General features: G+C 41.5%; 1 pseudogene; it reads right to left on the reverse strand.

Moving 5' to 3' along the window:
- Positions 1–1,429: 1,429 nt before the first annotated feature.
- LOC101272470 (5-azacytidine-induced protein 2-like) lies at positions 1,430–2,637 on the reverse strand (annotated as a pseudogene).
- Positions 2,638–14,489: the final 11,852 nt, after the last annotated feature.

Raw genomic sequence — 14,489 nt, forward strand, 5'->3', positions numbered from 1 at the left:
GTTCTTATTTAGGAGATGTCCTGTGGGGCTCAGAAGTGCAATCCCACCTGGCCACCAGAGCCGGGTTTTCAAGCCGTGTCCCCTCTGTAGGCTGTATTTGACCTTTTGTGGCAGGGCTACAGCTGCTGCAGGGTGCTAAAGGGCAGGGCTGTCACCCAGACCAGCTGCAGGGCCTGGTGGTGGCTACCCTGGGGCACTGGTGGGCAGGGTTATAGCTTTGTCAGCTATGAGGCCCAGCTGGGGTGCAGGGATGGGCAGGGCTTTCAGCAGGGTGTGCCCACTGTCACGAACAGGTTAGATAGAGAATTCCAAAATGGTGCCCACCAGTGCCAGTATTAGCAAGGTACACTGAGGTTGCATAGATGACTCCCACCAATGACTCAGTCCCCAGGGAGCATCTCAACTGGTTCTTGCCTCTCTAGCAGTTGCTTCAATATTAGTAAGTGGGTCCCTATCACCTATGGTCCATGAGCTTTTCAATCTGGTGTTTTTGCAATGGTTTTCAGGCCAAGTGAGTCTGCATGCAAGCCCTTTAAGAGTTGGTCTTCTGTTCCATGAAGTTCTATCGTTTTCCTGAGCATTTTGCCTGTTGTTTTTTAAAGCCTAATGTTTAGGTGACTTGTCTCTCCTGTGCAGGATCTAGGGGTTGGAGTGCTTGATGTGAAGTTGGAATCCCTTGCTCCTCAGGGGAAAGATCTGTACCTTGTGATCCCTTTTGATTGTGGATCACCACAGCTGGGATGTGGGTTATTCCCTGGGAGCCCATATTTCTCCCTCTCCTACCCATCTCAATGCTGTCCTTTTACCCTCTTTTGTGGAGGATTTGTTCATCCAAATTTTAGGTCTTTTTCCAAGGGAACTATTGTATATGTAGTTGTAGATTTGTTGTGTCCATGGGAGGAGGTGTGTTTAAGATCTTCCTATGCCACCATCTTGAACCTTCTCCAGAAACCCCATATTTTTTAGCTATAATTCCCCTATTCCTCTGTCCCTCACCAACCCAGCCCTAAAAAACCACTAATCTACTTTCTGTCTTTATAGATTTCCCTATTCTGGGCTTTCATATGAATGAAATCATATAGTATCTGGTAACTTTTGCAACTTACTTCTTTCATTGACATAGTGTTTTCAAAGCTTGTTCATGTTGTAGCATGTATCACTATTTCATTTCCTTTTTTTTTTCTGAAACACCTTAGGTTTGTTAATTTATTAATTAGTAACACATACCTGATTCTGATTCTGAGCTGGAGGGTGTTGTTTCATACTGAAAAATCAACTATGTAATATGGTACATTATGTGCAAATGTAAATACTGAAGAACTCTGTAAAAGTTTAATCAAAATCTACTTTCAGTTTGTTAATGATTTCCCAAGAAAACCACTGAGAGAGACACAGCAACCTCATGAGAAGCTCATGAATCTCTTCAGAATTAATTTTTATAATGGCAGTTCTGATTATGTTGATCCAAGTAATGCAGTGGTGGCAGGTTGGATAAAGGGAAAGGTTTATTTTTAGTTTCCCCAAATGTTGTCTCACTTGGTTTAGGAGAGCTTGGGAATACTCAAGAGTTATCTTCCAGAGAATTTCTGCCATAAGATTTGTGTTCCTGAAAGTTTGTGCCGTCATGAGGAATGGATCGCTCATGATCTGTCCATGACTGGAGAACTGCTTTCTCTGATAAAACCTTTACATCTTCTGGTAAACGGGAAGACATGGCATGACAAAGAGTTTTGCCATTTGGCGAGAGAGGGGCGTGTCTTTTGTCCCTTGCGGTAAAATTTGTCAAGTGCAGTTTTGTGCTGTCTTTCCCAAGGTCTTCCATGCATCCTGCTGGGGTGCAGGCTTCCTTGATTGCAGCTGGGGTTTTCAGCTTTCTTAAGTTCAGCTTGTACTTGAGTCACCAGATGTAAATTAGAGATTTCTCTCTTCAGTTCCCAGTGTGCACTTTGCATATTATCACTTGAAATGCTTAGTCTTTGGAGATCTCTGCTCTTCAGACTGTCTTCCTGCGATGGATCCGTTTGTTTGGATTTTTTTAGCTCTATTTTGAGATCTCTACATTCTTTCCTCATCAGTTCCAGTTCTTGTTCCAAACCATGGATCTTGAGGTCACAGCTCAACTTTTCCACCTCCTGGTTTGATGAAGGTGGATTTAAATTTCTTATCACCTGCCGAGTTTCCATCTCTGTCTTCTGCTGGAGGAGTTCTACTTCTTTAGATTGTAGCTGTTCATTCTGTACTTTCAGAGATTCAGAGTTGTCTTTATTCATTTTATCCAATTTGCTCTTCAGATTAACTCTATCAATGCAAACCTCTCGATATGCCTGGTAGGCCTTATTTATTTGTTCTCCTCCCACAGAATTTGTTTCTTCATCCCTTCAAGCTCCTATAAGCTTTTCTTCCTAAAATCTTATTCTTTTTTTAAAGAAAGAGTTCTCTTTCTCTGAATCCTTAAGTCGTTTTTTGATGTCTTCATATGCAGTGACAGGGGCAAAATGTGAAGCAACAGATTCATCTCCTGAATACATTGAGACTGGAGTCACTGTATCTCTCCTATGGGCTTTTTCATGATTCAGAATGCAGATATCATCATCTACCAGTGCATCCATGACAGCCCGCACACAGGCTCCCAGGGCCGCCCCCAGAGCCGCCGAGTTTCAATTCCCCAGTGTTTGGAAACCGACCAAAAACAAACCGGGTCACCGGGGGCTTCCGGTTTCCTCGAAGACAGCGCCGCTTCCCCGGCGAAGGCAGCCGCTCCGGGAACGCTGCGGAGGGACTGCCATTTCTCCCGCCTCGGCGGCATCAAGGCCGGAAGGCCAGCCAGTCGGCTGCGGCCCTGGAGGCCCTGGAAGGAGGGCCGAGCCAAGGCCGAGGGCCGAGCCGCCGCCGGAGAAGGTCAGTTACCCAGCTCTGTCAGCGCCCCCCTGGGCCGTGCGCCACGCAGGGGGAGCCAGTTCATTCCTTTCTTTTGCTGAACAATATTTCATTGTATGGATATACTTCATATTGTTTATCCATTCAACTATTGATGGACATTTGGGTTTCCACCTTTGGCCATTATGCATAATGTTGCTATGAACATTCATGTACAACTTTTTGTGTGGACATAGGTTTTCGTTTCTCTTGGATATATATAAACATAGGAGTAAAATTGTTGGGTCACATGGTAACTCTGTGTTTGATCATTTGATGAACTTCCAAAATGTTTTCTAAAGTGGTAGAGAAGATTTTCATAAATTACTATAATCTTTGCCATTGATGAGGCCAAGAAAAGGTTCCAACCAGATGCGTAACCTGCTCTTTTCCGGCAGGAAAGGAAATTATTGGATGGAAAAGCATACTGTGCTCCCAACCAGAAGACTTGGGTTACAATCTTGGCCTTGCCTTTCATTATCTTTATGACCTTGTGTCATTCACCTTCAGTGGGCACAATTCCCGTCACTGTCTAGAAATGAAGGGAATTGGATTACATGTTATCTAATTCTAAACTCCAACCCTGAGAATTTGAAGTGGTGTGACATTCTTCACTTAATCCTACATTTCACTCACATTCAAGATTTTGTCTGGCAAAGAAGTAGGATATGATTTTTATCTCCAGATTATATCTAATTTCTGGAGAAAACCAAAGATTACCTATTGTTACTAATTTCATTTTTCCCTTAGGTAGATCATGTGCTGCTAGTTCCACATAGAAAATAATCATAAAGTAGAAGTATTTCACATATCTTTTTGGACATATATCTTTTGAAAGAATATATTCACAGAACTGAAATTGGGTTATAAAGATGCCCATTCTGAATCTGTCATACTGAGCCATAAAACAGTTATTCATTAGATCTATGCTACTCACTGTGTGGGTCACAGATGACAAGCATTGACGTCACATAACAGCTTGTTATAAATGAGGATTCACAGGCCCAGTGAATCAGACCCTCTGGGGGTAGGGCCCGACAATCTGAGTTTTAACAAGATCTCTGAGTGAAACGTATTCACACTAAACTCTCAAAATTATTGCTTCAGACCCTATGCATTGCAGTCTTCCATCTTAGTATACTATATTCAAAATTTGTTTCTAGATTTAATTTCTAATCAGTTTTGAAACAGAAGATCTGGGCTTCACCTTAGTATCTTTCATTGAAGAAGTTGGAGCTACATGTGCTGTAGTTAGCAGCCAATGCTTAATTCGTGCCAAACAGATGATGTCTAGTAGCAACAGCTGAATCAATAAACTTTGGTTTACTTTCATCTGGCTCAGAAGAAAAATCACTTCTTCCCTGAATAGCTTGTACAAGTAAGCCTACCTATTTGCCTTATTTCTTTTCTCTTTTTATTTTTTTTAATGTGGCACATCCATACAATGGAATGTTCTTTTTTTTTTTTTTTGGATGTGTTGGGTCTTCATTGTTGCTTGCAGGCTTTCTCCGGTTTCGGCGAGCAGGGGCTGCTCTTCATTGCGGTGCGCGGGCTTCTCACTGCAGTGGCTTCTCTTGTTGCGGAGCACGGGCTCTAGGCACGCGCGCTCAGTTGTTGTGGCTTGCGGGCTTTAGAGCGCAGGCTCATTAGTTGTGCCTCGCGGGCTTAGTTGCTCCACGGCATGTGGGATCTTCCCGGACCAGGGCTCAAACCTGCGTCCCCTGCATTGGCCGGCGGAGTCTTAACCACTGCGCCATCAGGGAAGTCCCTGCCTTATTTCTTGATCAGTTATTTTTAATGGCAGTGAATTGCTAAACTTCCAACAATTTATTTCCTAATCATTTTATTGTATTTTCTTCTGAAGGAAGAAAACCTCTGTACACTACAAAGAAAAGAACAAATATTTGAATAATGTTTTACAGTTTCTAAGGTGTTTTTATGTATATTTTATCATTTAATTCTCCTGGGATCCCTGTGAAGTAGTGTAACACTGTGACTTTGTACATAGCATGCTGAAAACTTCTAAATGGAGTCAGAATGGATGAAAAGGTAGACCTAACAAGATTGGGGCTAAGAGAAGTTGGCTTAGGAAGTGGGAATGACATCCATTGTGACCCATTTACATTGGGGTTCACAGTCCAGTTCAGACCGCATCAACACCCAGGATTCCAGTGGAGGTAACATGAGGAAGCTCATAGTCTGAACCGTCAACATGAAATGATAGAAGAGATCAGAAGAAGAGCCCAAATGTACTGAATGGGTCATCAGAATTCTCATGGGAAGATTTGGTCTCCCAACTTGACAGCTGGAGACTCAGATCTGGGAAAGGAAAAAGGAGAGTCATGAGACTTGTTTCTCCATTCATTCCACAAACTGAGTTCTAGTTCTATGCCAGGCACTATGTCCCTTTCTGAGAATATACTTGAGAGGGCTTCCCTGGTGGTGCAGTGGTTAAGAATCTGCCTGCCAATGCAGGGGACACGGGTTCGAGCCCTGGTCTGGGAGATCCCACATGCCGCGGAACAACTAAGCCCGTGCGCCACAGCTACTGAAGCCCGCGTGCCTAGAGCCCGTGGTCCGCAACAAGAGAAGCCACCGCAGTGAGAAGCCCGTGTACTACAACGAAGAGTAGCCCCCGCTCGCCACAACTAGAGAAAGCCTGCACGCAGCAATGAAGACCCAGCGCAGCCTAATATAAATAAATAAAATAAATTAATTTTTTTTTTTTGCCATACGTGGGCCTCTCACTGTTGGTGGCCTCTCCCGTTGCGGAGCACAGGCTCCGGACGCGCAGGCTCAGCGGCCATGGCTCACGGGCCCAGCCGCTCTGCAGCATGTGGGATCTTCCCGGGCCGGGGCACGAACCCGTGTCCCCTGCATCAGCAGGCGGACTCTCAACCACTGCGCCACCAGGGAAGCCCTAAATTAATTTTTTAAAAAAGAATATACTTGAGAGAAAAAGTGCAGGTGCTCCGTGCAACCATGGGATTTTTAATCTTGTGGGGGAGACAGAGATTAGTGAAATAACTATGGCAATTAATGTATAATCATGATCACAAGCTGAGATAAGTGCTCAGAGCAAAAAGGAATCAGAGGTCTATGGCAGGCGAGAATTCTACCACTGAACCACCCATGCACCAATCAGAGGTCTATGAAAGAGGATCTGACCTGGTTGGGAGGAGGAGAACTTCCAGAGAAGTAATTATTGAGCTGAGAACTGAAGGATTGAATTAGGGGTCAGCTAAGCCAGTGTTCTTCAAGGTAATATTTATTTTCCACCTCATCCGCTTGTAACATCTAAATTTGTGACTGCGTTATATATAACGTATTAGCATAGCTATATATGCAATTTATAATATAAACTTATATTTGTAATTTATAATAAATGTACACGGGCTTCCCTGGTGGCGCAGTGGTTGAGAGTCCGCCTGCCGATGCAGGGGACACGGGTTCGTGCCCCGGTCCGGGAAGATCCCACATGCCACGGAGCGGCTGGGCCCGTGAGCCATGGCCGCTGAGCCTGCACATCCGGAGCCTGTGCTCCACAACGGGAGAGGCCACAACAGTGAGAGGCCCGCGTACCGCAAAAAACAAACAAACAAACAAACAAAAAACAAAAATAAATGTACATATATTTGGAGGGATGTTCTTAAGCCCCCTCTTATAATTTGTAAGCCCCAGGGCCTTGGGCATGAAATGTTTTAATAGAAACATGTGTAAGCGGGTGGGGACAGAGGACAACGCAAGTATCATTACTTTCATATCTCTCCCTATTGGGAAAACTGAATAAGCTTGAACTCTAAGTAGCAAATACTTTTCTCACTAAAGGATCTTTAATACCCTCTCCCATCTCTATAACACACACAGGAATGCTAAACCTGCAGGAAAAACTTCCTCCCCCGAGTGCTCAATATAGAAACCGAACTGCAGCCCTATATTATATATTACTGCATAATAAAGTGTCTCAAAAATTAGTGGCTTAAAAAACATTTATTATCTCATAGTTTTTATGGGACAGGAATCCAGGCATGTTTTACCTGGGTCCTCTAGCTCTGGGTTTCCCATGAGGCTAAAGTCACCTCAAGGCACCGATTGGAAAGGAGCTGCTTCCTATTTCACTCACGTGGTTGGTAGCAGGATTCAGTTTCTGATGGACTCCTGAACTTAGGTCTCAGTTTCTCGTAAGCTGTAGGCTAGAGGTCTCCCTTGGTTCCTTGCCACATGGGCCTCTCTATAAGTGCATTTCACAATATGGCAGCTGGTTTCATCAGAGCAAGCAAGTGAAAGGAGAAGAGAGTGCCAGCAAGAGGAGGGCGTGCTAGCAAGACACAAGTCACAGTCTCGGAACCTAACTGCGGAAACATTTCATCACTTTTGCCATATTCTGCTTGTTAGAATCATGTCCCTAAGGTCAGTCTGCACTCAAGAGGAGAAGATTACACAAAAGTGTGAATACCAGGAGGCAGGGAGCCATTGGGAGCCATGTAAGCTACCTACCAGAATTCCCAAAGCCATATTTGGAAAACTCAGCAGAAATGAGATAGCTAGTGCAACAATTATTCCGTTCACCATCTTAGATTAGTATTATCACCAAAAGTTTAGCACCAAAAAAGTTTAGCACCGAATGTTCTACTCTGCTTTTTTTCTCTAATTTGATGCATATACATGTGCACTGTATTCCATGCATAGTTCTCATTCTAGAGCACTGAATCCTGGCCAACTTACTCACCTCATTGCCTAGGGATCTCCTCACTCAAGGCGCGCCAGCCATACTGGCAGCCTGCCCCAGGGCCTGTTCCCATCTATCTAGAACATACTTCCTCTATATGTAGGCCTGACTGTCCCCTCACTTCATTCAGTTCTCTGCCCAAATGCCACATCTTCACCCACTCTTCACTCTCTTTTACTCTGCTTCATGTTTCTCCATAATGCTTATCTCTACCTGACATTCTGTAATGTACTTTTCCTTTATCTGTTTATTGTCTGTCTCTTCCAACAAACGTGTACTTGTGGTCATAAATTCCAGATCCTAGAGTGGTACCTGGCATATGTAAGTACTCAGTAACCATTTGTCAAAACGGTGAAGGAATATTTTTGTATTTAACTAAGGGAAAACCTGTACTTCAAATTTATTTTTGTACCACCTTACTAATATGATACACATCCACCTCTGGTTATTAGGAGTTATGCCATCATTTTTTCCCACCTATGATAATGAGGAAACAAATGATTAGAAATGGGAAGGTTTTCAAGGACCTCTTTTGGAAAAGAAGTTGACATTTAGCAATTTTGATTCCGTTAACAGATGTACTTTTGGTTTTTGCCCTAAATTCACATTCATTGAGAAAGGGAAAAAAAAACTTTAGAAAATACTACATATGGGAATGATTGAGTTCCTTTGCAATGGTTTTCTGTATAAGCTTTGTTGTATATTTGTTTATTTGTTTCCATCATAAAGATCAACTACTGAAACGCAAAAACTTACTGTCAAGATATGTTTTCAGTAGTTTCCACAAACTTACATCTCATTCTGTACTGAAAATTCACTTTGCTAAAACCAAGAGAATTGAAAGCTTATTCAGGACTCATCTTGAATGAATGCAAAAAAAAATTGTGTCCTTAGATCAGAAGCCTCTGAATGCTTTATTTGGTCTGATTAATCCAAGTCAGTATTTTAGGGTATATAATGGTATACGAGTGAAGAGCTATGTGCAGAGAGTACTCTTAGATATTATGAGCAACACAAAGATAAGTAAGGCTCATATATAGGTGGACAGGCAGTAGTATAAAGTATAATGCAAATTGTGTGTTCTGGTGTTAAACTTCCTGTGTGACTTAATCACACATTTGGTAACCTGTCTGTGTCTCAGTACTTACTTCATTACTGTTGTTGTGATGGTTAATTTTGTGTCAAACTGACTGGGCCACAGGGTACCCAGATGTAAACATTGTTCTGAGTGTCTCTGTGAGGGTGTTTCTGGATGAGATTAACATTTGAATCAGTAGACTGAGTAAAGCAGATTGCCTTCTCCAATATAGCTGGGCCCTATCCAATCCATGGAAGGCCTGAATAGAACAAGAAGGCTGAGTAAGGGAGAATTTGCTCTTTCTGGCAGGTGGTCTCTAAACTGGGACATCAGTCTTCTCCTGCCTTCGAACTCAGACCTGGACTAGAACTTACACCCTTGGCTCTCTTGCTTCTCATGCTACTGGACTTGGACTGGAACTGTATCTTGGGCTCTCCTGAGTCTGGAAATTCTCAGCTTCCAAAATCACATGAGCCATTGTTATAGTGGATATCTTTTTATCTATATATCTATATCTGTATCTGTCTATCTCCTGTTGGTTCTGTTTCTCTGGAGAACCCTAGTACAGTTGTTGAGTTAATTGAATGAGATAACTTATGTGAACCTTTTAATATGGTTCATGGAACATAGTAAGCACTCAGAAATATTACCCAAGAAAAGGCATTTTATTAGAATTAGTTAAAGCTTCAAGAGACTGGAAACCCAAACTAACAGTAGCTTAAATTTGAAAAGAAGGTTGTATCACTCTCAGGTAAAGTCCCAAAGTATGGTATAATGACTTCTCATCAACCAGTCCAGTGCTGGTATGGCCACTCAGTACTCATCAGGAACCCTGGTTTCTTCTATCAAACTACCCGCCCTGTGCTCAAAACTTGACTATCAGTTTTTATCACGCCTGCTCTTGGTGGTTTGGGGATTTGGCTAAGCAATCAAAATTACACCACCACGGCTTCTCTGGTGGCGCAGTGGTTGAGAGTCCACCTGCCAATGCAGGGGACACGGGTTCGTGCCCCGGTCCGGGAAGATCCCACATGCCGCGGAGCGGCTGGGCCCGTGAGCCTGCGCGTCCGGAGCCTGTGCTCCGCAAGGGGAGAGGCCACAACAGTGAGAGGCCCGCGTATCGCAAAAAAAAAAAATTACACCACCACAACAGGCCACACTTGGCTTTACTTAGAAGAATAATGATGTCATATACTCTCACCAGCAGCTCCACGTCCTCACTAACACTTGGTATTGTAAGGACTTACATTGCCTTTTCTTTTTCTCCCAATCTCATGGCTGTATTCTGGTGTCTTACTGTAATCTAAATTTGCATTTCCCTGATTGTAAATGGAATTAAGCAATTTTTCATACTCTTATATTATTTGATTTCTTTGTGCAGTGCCTATTCACGACTTTTGACTATTTTACGATTGGGTTATTTTCATTTTTCTTATTTATTTGTAGGAGTTCTTTATATATTCTCAATATTAATCCTTCATTGGTTTTATGTGTTGCAAATCTCCTCTCCCATGCTGTGTTCTTCTTCTTCTTCCATGTTTGCAGTAACTTTTGATAAAATTCTTAATTTTAATTCATCCATCTTCCTTTATGGTTAGTGCTTTTAGTGTTCTGTTTTATCGTATAAGTCTTTCTCTCCTCTAAGGTCATGAAGATATTTTTCTGTATTAACTTCTAAAGTTTTATTATTTTGCTTTTTACGTTTGACCTATGATATATCTGGAAATTATTTTTATGTATGGTTTGAAGTAAGAGACTGCCATTTCCTTTTTTCCCCACTTGATTACCCAGTTGTCCCATTTACTTATTGAAAAGGCTTACTTCTCCACTGCCATGCCCTGTTTGTCATGAATCAAGTGTCCATTAATGTTGGATCTATATCCGAGTTTTCTAATCTGTGTCATTTTTCTACTTATTTATCTGAGTACCAATACAATAATTACTGTAGCTCTAGAATAAGTTTTGATATCCAGTAGTGCAAGCCCTCCCATCTTGTTAATAAACTTCAAGATAATTTTCTCTATTTTCGGCCCTTTGTGTTCCCATATAAATTTGAGAATCAACTTGTAGCATTGCACAAGAAAATTTGTTGAATATTTGACTGGCATTTTATTGACTATTGATCAATTTGGGGTAATTTTTATATATTTATATTTTTTAAAAACCTTTCTCTCTATATATATTTATATACACACATGTATATACACACAATATCGAGCCACCCAATCCATGAATGATATGTGTATCACTTCATTAATTTGGATCATCTTTAATTTTTCTCCTTAAAACTAGGGAATGGAGTTTTAGATTTATTCCTAGGTGCTACATAATCTTTAATTATAAATTATATTTCTTTTAGTTGCTACTACAAAGAATCATCTGGTTATATAATCAATAAGTTCTTTTTTTTTTTTTTTGTGGTACGTGGGCCTCTCACTGTTGTGGCCTCTCCTGTCACGGAGCACAGGCTCTGGACGCACAGGCTTAGTGGCCATTGCTCACGGGCCCAGCCGCTCCACTGCATGTGGGATCCTCCCGGACCGGGGCACGAACCCATGTCCCCTGCATCGGCAGGCAGACCCTCAACCACTGCGCCACCAGGGAAGCCACATTTTTTTAAATTGAAGTATGTAGTTGACTTACAATGTTGTGTTCGTTTCTGGTGTACAGCAAAGTGATTCAGTCATTTATACACACACACACACACACACACACACACACACACATATACATATATATATTCTTTTTCAGATTATTTTCCATTATAGGTTATTACAAGATATTGAGTATAGTTCCGTGTGCTATACAGTAGGTCCCTGTTGATTATCTATTTTATATACAGTAATGTGTATCTGTTAATCCCAAACTCCTAATTTATCCCCCCCTTCCCCTTTGGTAACCATAAGTTTGTTTTATGTCTGTGAATCTGTTTCTGTTTTGTAAATAAGTTCTTCTGTATCATTTTTTAGTTTCCACATTTAAGTGATATCATATGATATTTGTCTTTCTCTGACTTACTTCACTTAGTATGATAATCTTTAGGTCCATCCATGTTGCTGCAAATGGCATTATTTCAATCATTTTTATGGCTGAGTAATATTCTATTGTGTATATGTATACAACATTCTTTAACTGTTCATCTGTCAGTGGACATTTAAGTTGTTTTCATGGCTTGGCTATTGTAGATAGTGCTGCTATGAACACTGGGGTGTATGTATCTTTTCGAATTAGAGTTTTTGTCTTTTCCAGATATATGCCCAGGAATAGGATGGCTGGATCATATGGTAACTCTAGTTTTAGTTTTTTAGGGAACCTCCATACTGTTTTCCATAGTGACTGTACCAATTTACATTCCCAACAACAGTATAGGACAGTTACCTTTTTTCCACACTGTCTCCAGCATTTATTATTTGTATACTTTTTGATGATGGCCATTTACAGTTGATTTTTTTTTTTTTTTTTTGCGGTACGCGGGCCTCTCACTGTTGTGGCCTCTCCCGTTGCGGAGCACAGGCTTCGGACGCGCAGGCTCAGCGGCCATGGCTCACTGGCCCAGCCGCTCCGCGGCATGTGGGATCTTCCCGGACCGGGGCACGAACCCATGTCCCCTGCATCGGCAGGCGGACTCTCAACCACTGCGCCACCAGGGAAGCCCAACAGTTGATTTTTTTTTTTTTAACATCTTTATTGGGGTATAATTGCTTTACAGTGGTGTGTTAGTTTCTGCTTTATAACAAAGTGAATCAGTCATACATAAACATATGTTCCCATATGTCTTCCCTGTTGCGTCTCCCTCCCTCCCACCCTCCCCATCCCACCCCTCCAGGCTGTCACAAAGCACCGAGCCAATATCCCTGTGCCATGCGGCTGCTTCCCACTAGCTATCTACCTTACTGCGTTTGTTAGTGTGTATATGCCCATGACTCTCTCTCGCCCTGTCACAGCTCACCCTTCCCCCTCCCCATAACCTCAATCCGTTCTCTAAGAGGTCTGCGTATTTATTCCTGCTTTACCCCTAGGTTCTTCATGACATTTTTTCTTCAATTCCATATATATGTGTTAGCATACGGTATTTGTCTTTTTCTTTCTGACTTACTTCACTCTGTATGACAGACTCTAGGTCTATCCACCTCATTACAAATAGCTCAATTTCGTTTCTTTTTATGGCTGAGTAATATTCCATTGTATATATATGCCACATCTTCTTTATCCATTCATCCGATGACGGGCACTTAGGTTGTTTCCATCTCTGGGCTATTGTAAATAGAGCTGCAATGAACATTTTGGTACATGACTCTTTTTGAATTTTGGTTTTCTCAGGGTATATGCCCAGTAGTGGGATTGCTGGGTCATATGGTAGTTCTATTTGTAGATTTTTAAGGAACCTCCATACTGTTCTCCATAGTGGCTGAACCAATTCACATTCCCACCAGCAGTGCAAGAGTGTTCCCTTTTCTCCACACCCTCTCCAGCATTTATTGTTTCTAGATTTTTTGATGATGGCTATTCTGACTGGTGTGAGATGATATCTCATTGTAGTTTTGATTTGCATTTCTCTAATGATTAATGATGTTGAGCATTCTTTCATGTGTTTGTTGGCAGTCTGTATATCTTCTTTGGAGAAATGTCTATTTAGGTCTTCTGCCCATTTTTGGATTGGGTTGTTTGTTTTCTTGTTATTGAGCTGCATGAGCTGCTTGTAAATTGTGGAGATTAATCCTTTGTCGGTTGCTTCATTTGCAAATATTTTCTCCCATTCTGAGGGTTGTCTTTTGGTCTTGTTTATGGTTTCCTTTGCTGTGCAAAAGCTTTGAAGTTTCATTAGGTCCCATTTGTTTATTTTTGTTTTTATTTCCATTACTCTAGGAGGTGGGTCAGAAAGGATCTTGCTTTGATTTATGTCATAGAGTGTTCTGCCTATGTTTTCCTCTAAGAGTTTGATAGTTTCTGGCCTTACATTTAGGTCTTTAATCCATTTTGAGCTTATTTTTGTGTATGGTGTTAGGGAGTGATCTAATCTCATACTTTTACATGTACCTGTCCAGTTTTCCCAGCACCACTTATTGAAGAGGCTGTCCTTTCTCCATTGTACATTACTGCCACCTTTATCAAAGATAAGGTGTCCATATGTGCATGGGTTTATCTCTGGGCTTTCTATCCTGTTCCATTGATCTATCTTTCTGTTTTTGTGCCAGTACCATACCGTCTTGATGACTGTAGCTTTGTAGTATAGTCTGAAGTCAGGGAGCCTGATTCCTCCAGTTCCTTCTTTCGTTCTCAAGATTGCTTTGGCTATTCGGGGTCTTTTGTGTTTCCATACAAATTGTGAAATTGTTTGTTCTAGTTCTGTGAAAAATGCCAGTGGTAGTTTGATAGGGATTGCATTGAATCTATAGATTGCTTTGGGTAGTAGAGTCATTTTCACAATGTTGATTCTTCCAATCCAAGAACATGGTATATCTCTCCATCTATTTATATCATCTTTAATTTCTTTCATCAGTGTCTTATAATTTTCTGCATACAGGTCTTTTGTCTCCTTAGGTAGGTTTATTCCTAGATATTTTATTCTTTTTGTTGCAATGGTAAATGGGAGTGTTTTCTTGATTTCACTTTCAGATTTTTCATCATTAGTATATAGGAATGCCAGAGATTTCTGTGCATTAATTTTGTATCCTGCCACTTTACCAAATTCATTGATTAGTTCTAGTAGTTTTCTGGTAGCATCTTTAGGGTTCTCTATGTATAGGATCATGTCATCTGCAAACA

This window comes from Orcinus orca, chromosome X, assembly GCF_937001465.1.
Source record: "Orcinus orca chromosome X, mOrcOrc1.1, whole genome shotgun sequence".
In the NCBI taxonomy this organism is placed as follows: Eukaryota; Metazoa; Chordata; class Mammalia; order Artiodactyla; family Delphinidae; genus Orcinus; species Orcinus orca.